This window comes from Pinus tabuliformis, chromosome Q (genome assembly GCF_031772625.1).
Source record: "Pinus tabuliformis cultivar Carrire ecotype Pingquan chromosome Q, CPIR1, whole genome shotgun sequence".
Taxonomy (NCBI): Eukaryota; Viridiplantae; Streptophyta; class Pinopsida; order Pinales; family Pinaceae; genus Pinus; species Pinus tabuliformis.
Window position 1 is genome coordinate 998,141,483 of NC_142296.1, and position 6,000 is coordinate 998,147,482.

Genomic DNA, 6,000 nt, shown 5'->3' on the forward strand with positions numbered 1-6,000 from the left:
TTGGCATTGATATGCAAGAACATCTTTCTACCTCTATCAATGAACCAACTCCTTTAGGTCATTGAACATAGCTCCAATCTTCCCTCTAACTGATCATTCATCCATCAATAACTCAACTCATAGGGTCTTCTCAATTGCCCACTTGCTTCTCCTTAACCCTTCGAGGATCAACATACTTTGGGACTTCTTGCCCACTAGTTGCTCCTTAGTCCTTCAAAGACACAACTCTTCGGGACTTCTTCCCACTATTGTCTTCCTATGTTGCCTGATGAAGACAAACTTAGGGAATGGAGGGCTGCCCACTTTTGCTAAAGATGTCCTTCTCTTACAAGCAATCTAGGGCTAGTAGGTTGGCTAGTCAACCTACTCCCTTTGACCTCCTTATTTTGTCCTTCAAAAATAAGTCTTGAGCATCTTCCAAATTTGGCTCTCCTAGCTGCTCATTAGTCCTTCAATGACTACATTTAGGGCTCCCAAGGTCATCTACTTTCTACCCTCCTTACAACCTTAAGATGACCTTCAAATTTGTCCTCTTTTGGTCCTCCTATCCTCTAGCAACAAAAACAACTTGAAACCCATACAACATACCTTTTTCCTCAAGTCTAGTTATGTGTGCTTTGTAAGAAGTTACGGTCTGGTTAGGGATGATATCAATCCACATCAACACCTTTTCTTGCCCCCAAAACTCTTGCAACAATTGTGACCTATCTCAACTAGTATGTTGCTCCCTTTCACTGCTCCATAGGCTGGCTCATGCTAGGTTTTTATGCCTTTCAGAGCTACTACAAACCTTGGCCCAATCTGCATCAAACTCAAGGATCTGTGGCCTACAAACATAGATCTGTCCACTCCAAAAACCCACACAAATCAGCCTAGAACTTTTCTTCTAGCCTCGACCTGCACCTATGATCAACTCAGGCCTTAAAAAATCACAAGAAGTCCCAAACCTGAGCTCCTTCCCTCCTTCCATGAGGTCCATCTAATCTGCGACCACTTAAGATAGGCTTGCTTATGTTTTGTTGCTCTTGGATGTGATATTTGAGACTCAACGCCTCCTCTATTTATACACTTCTCTTGGGTGCCAACGATTAGCCCTTGGGGCAGACTTTAAGCCTAACAAACTTATCCTTTGTGCCACAAGCTGACTTGAAACATATAAAAATTAGTATCTTGCATTGAAGAGGTCCTTTCTTGGTGTTCTTTGCAGCCCATAGTTCCTTTTAGGTTCCTCTACAATTTCCAAGAGTCAAACCAACAAAAGTCAACATGGTTTTGGCCCAACTCCTTTGGGTACAAAACCCCCACCTTAGGTTCTAAGCCCAAAAACCACTTTTGTGGAGCCTATTCCTCCAAAAACCTAACCCCTAGTGTTGAAATATGTAACTAGGTTTGGTCTTCATAATGACATATGTAATCATGATTTTATGTATCTAATGAAAAGAGAAAAATAAATTTATTATTGTTGTTCTTGAGGCATGGGTTTCATGCTCAAGGGGAATTTATTTTTAGGTCAAGCACCCATTGAGTGCTTCTAGGGCTTGTTATTTAGTTACAAGTCAATTAAGTCATTGTCATATATTGAAAACCCATTTAGGCATGTTACATATTGTAAAGGAAAATTTATTTGAGTCAAAAGGCTCTATAAGACCTCGCCATAATGCAATAATCAAGTCGGCCTACGCACATGATCAAGTTAGCCTAAAATGAGCAATTCGACCTAATGAAAAACCTATATAAAAGGAAGACTTCGACCTCTCTTGGATCATTTATCTCACTCACACAAGTTTGATCGCAAGAGAAGAAAAAGGTGAAAAGAAAAGAAGGATGATGGAAGAAGAGAAGGATGGGATATTTGGATTGGTTTTGGGCTACTTCTCTCCACACCTATGGAAAGATTAAGTCACTTATCGTGATAGAAAAGGCCGAGTTGTAGAAGCCAAGTTAGGGCATCATCAAGGACACTTTGCAAGCCAAGTTCTCTAGGAAAGAGAATCAACTCAAGCGAAGAGGAAAGGATAAATAATCTACCATTATTTTCCACACGTGCAAAGGTTAGAGTTTTTGCAGAAGAATTTGCTGGGCAGGTTGAAGTTGTAGAAGAATCTATCGTGGATCGAAATAACAGAAGTTGTTGGAAAGTAGGAAAGATTTGACTTGGTCTTGGAGGGTCTTGGTCAAGGGTCATAAGTCTTGGAATTCATCAATTAATGGTCTATAAGAAGAGAATAATTCTTGTGTGTTTTCCTCTCAATTGGAGAGGTTTTGGCCCTGGATGATCACCTATATCTTGTGTCCTCTTGTCTTATTGTTATTTATGGTTTGGTAGTTGTTTGATGAAGATAATACTAATAATAATCAAGTGAAATAAGAATCTAGGAAAGTCAAGTAAAAATATATCACAAGCAATTATCAAAGTAAAAGAAATCACCTAATCTAGTTGCCCCTAGATTTATCGACATGGTATCAGAGATAAGGTGACTACATCAAGGAAACGTAGCTTAAATAAGGAGATTGAAGGGTTGAAGCACAAGAAGATCATACAGTAAACATCAAGAGCATTAATCATCAAGAACAACTATCCCTCTCATCATCTCAAAGAAAGTAATTAAGGAGCATCAATGAAGACCTCAAAACCCTAGGCCATTCAAGGAAAGGGTTTCTCAATTAAAGCATTCTTGGGAAGCATACAATCTTCAAAGGAAAGAAGACTTCAAGAACCCAACATTCACTCAATTAAAGAAATACCCTACATTTGAAGTACCTTGGGAATACCACCACACTATACTTTATCATTCAAGGAGGCAAGAAGAAGCATCTTTATCATCATCAAGGTGATCTCCCTCTCTTTGAGCCAAGGATCACTTTTGAAGGAAGGCATCCTCATCAAGAAGACATATTATTCTATTACCAACATCATCATCAAAATCAAGAAGGCACCAAGTTGAAGATATTGTAATCAAGAAGTATCTCCACAAGTAAGTATCTTTATATATATGTCTGAATATATTAAAATGAATTCATTTTGCAGCGAGAGAAACAAATTGGTTGGGTCATCAAACTTTCCTGCATGGAAGAAGAGGACAAATTTTATTGTCATAGAAAATGAAGTCATTGGTCATGTTAAAGGTTCAATCACTAAACCACCAAAGGAAGAAGCCCAATTCCTAGCCATGTATATGGAAGGAGAAATTAGGGATCAAAGGATCCTTACAGAATCCATCAAGGATCCTCTCATACCTTACGTTGCAAAGTTGGAATTGTTAGTAGAATTGTTCTTCGTAAGCACCGTTGGAGAAGTTATATATTTAAGGACCGAGCTGTACAAGGTGAAGATATGAAAGGAAGAAGGAATAACCTCATACTTTATGAGGGATAAATACGAGACCAACTGTAAGAGTTGGGGGAAATAATGTCCGATAAAGAGGTGACCACCATTGTGCTCAATGCACTACAAGAGGAATGGGGCAACTTCGTATCAAGAATTTATGGAAAGAAGGAAGCCACCCCATTCAGTGAACTTTGGTCATTATGTAAGATTGAAGAAACCAGGTTGAAGGCAAAAAGTGACGTGGGACAAAGCGAACAAGTTTAAGCATTCACTTCCATTGCTAAGAGAAAAGGAAAGTTTGGGAAGTTTGGTGCTCATAAAAAGAAGAAGAATATGCCAAAAATCCAATGCTATGGCTGTCAAGAATATGGGCACTACAAGAGAGATTGTTTGAAGCTCAACAAGAACAACAAGAAAAGGTATGAAGCCCATGTCAGTGAAGAAGTGAAAGAACCTGAGAAAAAGAAATCAAAGGAGGAAGTGAAAGATCTCTACTATGGCTGAGATAATCTCCTTCACTTAGTTCTTTTCAGTTTTTTAAATAATAGCTATCATGGTAGGAAACATTGTAGGTATGATACGATGCGTCATAGTAGAAGAGCTCATGACATCACTAGACAAGCTTGAAAGAATAACTAAAGTAGACTAGCTCTTGATAACCTCATTGAAAGTATATACAACACATATGGTAGAAACAAATCCATCTAGCATGATAGAAGGAATTCATCATACATCATCATCATGAGAAAAAAGCTTCTGCCGGATAAGGATAATATAGATCCTCCATTGGAATATTCATTGGAAGGTTCACCTCTACTATGAAGAAGAAAATGTCTCGTTGACCATTCCACCCTGTGTGGATATATTGTTTAGAAGGATGATGGTATGGTGACAAAGTAGAGCAACATATCAAGATGGTTGAAATTCTCTCAATCAAGGAAAGGAAGTTGTCGAAGGAAGTCTAGATGACCAAAAGGAGAAAGAGGTATGTATATATTTGATAGATTATGTCATGTCATCATATAGCTGTAAACAATATGGGTAAATGCTCTACCTGATGAGCATGATCAAAGAAAAGGAATCTCTTCCTTTGAAAAGATGCATGAAGGCATGGTTCACATATTGATAAGATGAAATCAACACAATATGTCCTCATATGGAATATGATGTTAATTTTTCTTGGGTCTATCTTGTTCTTTGCTTTGATAATCACATTTTAACATTTCCTTATCAATTTCACCCCATGACATCATAACATTATTCAAATTTACTTCATTATTCAACAACATATGCAACTATATAGAAATAACAATATCATCATCAATGAAGTGGAACATAAAGGAACAATAGAAGAAAAACATTTACACATAGAGACACCAGGATTGGTCGAAGACCACAGAAAAACCCCACAAGGGGAAAGCCCTTCCAAACTCCTCTTTTTATTATATTGTCATAAAATGTTCAACAAAGAGAGAGTACAATGATCCATCTCTTCATCTATACAACTATTCTGCAAAAAAAACTACACAATATTCATGAAATGAACTCAACAATGCTTATACACAAAATTCTAATTATGAAGCCTGTAATGAACTGTCACTGTCTGTGGTCAACTGTCGAACATTGTGGTCACTTGAAAAATCTTCTGATAACTAAAATTCCTTCATTTAGGTCCCGATCGCATGGAGGAGGAGTCATGCGTGCCACTGGGAAGCTTCCAGTCGCTCTCTGGAGCCTACAAGCGAGCGACTACAGTCTGGAAATGAGATTTTGAAACCTAGATGTTGGTCACACGAAGGACGAGCTGTGCGTGTGACTACGATGCTTTGGTCACATAGATGAGCCTGGAAGTGATCAACTTCAATCGAGATCTCTCGGTCCTATGCCTGTGGCTGAGGCCCAAAACCCCTAAAACATAAATGTGAGCTTCAAACCCTACAATTTCATCTTCGAGCGAACCAGTTCCTTCGCAGATGAGCTTCAAACCTATGCGAACCAAAAACCAAGATAGAAGAGTGTCTCATGATGATGTCCAAATGAGATAAAGGTTACTTGTATTTATACCCTTCCAAGGGTGTCTAATTTTCTTTAGGGCCGACCTTATCAAATATGCACATGTGTGCTTTTCTTCATAAGTACACTTTCCCTTATCCATTTTGAGTGATATTTAGGTCAATTTTGGTACCCTCGAAGAGAGGAATTAAATGAAACCATTATGTCCATCAAGTGAGATATCCAAAGTGGAATTTGACCGCATTTGCATATTTTAACACTCCCTCTTAACTAGGGAGAATTCCACCTGCATCATGTCATGAATATCCTGTCAACAAATCATATCCAGTCTCAAGTATCTCATCATCACGTATCATTACTGATCATCTCAATTCATCTCTTTCTTATTCCTGTTTGTCTCATGATTGTCCTTGCTCATATGTTGAACATTATTGAATCTAAAAGAAGAAGAATTGTATCGGAGGGGAGCTTATTCTACGACACTCTATTCATCAGGGAGACACAACTACCACTTGAATTCACATCATTGGGGAGTCAATTCTATGACCTGTGTCATCATCAAAGAGCATATCATTAGGGAGCACATCTCAACCTAAAGCACATCTCGTCCCAGAATCTCAGGGGGGAGATATACATCTACAACCCCATATCGAGCAATA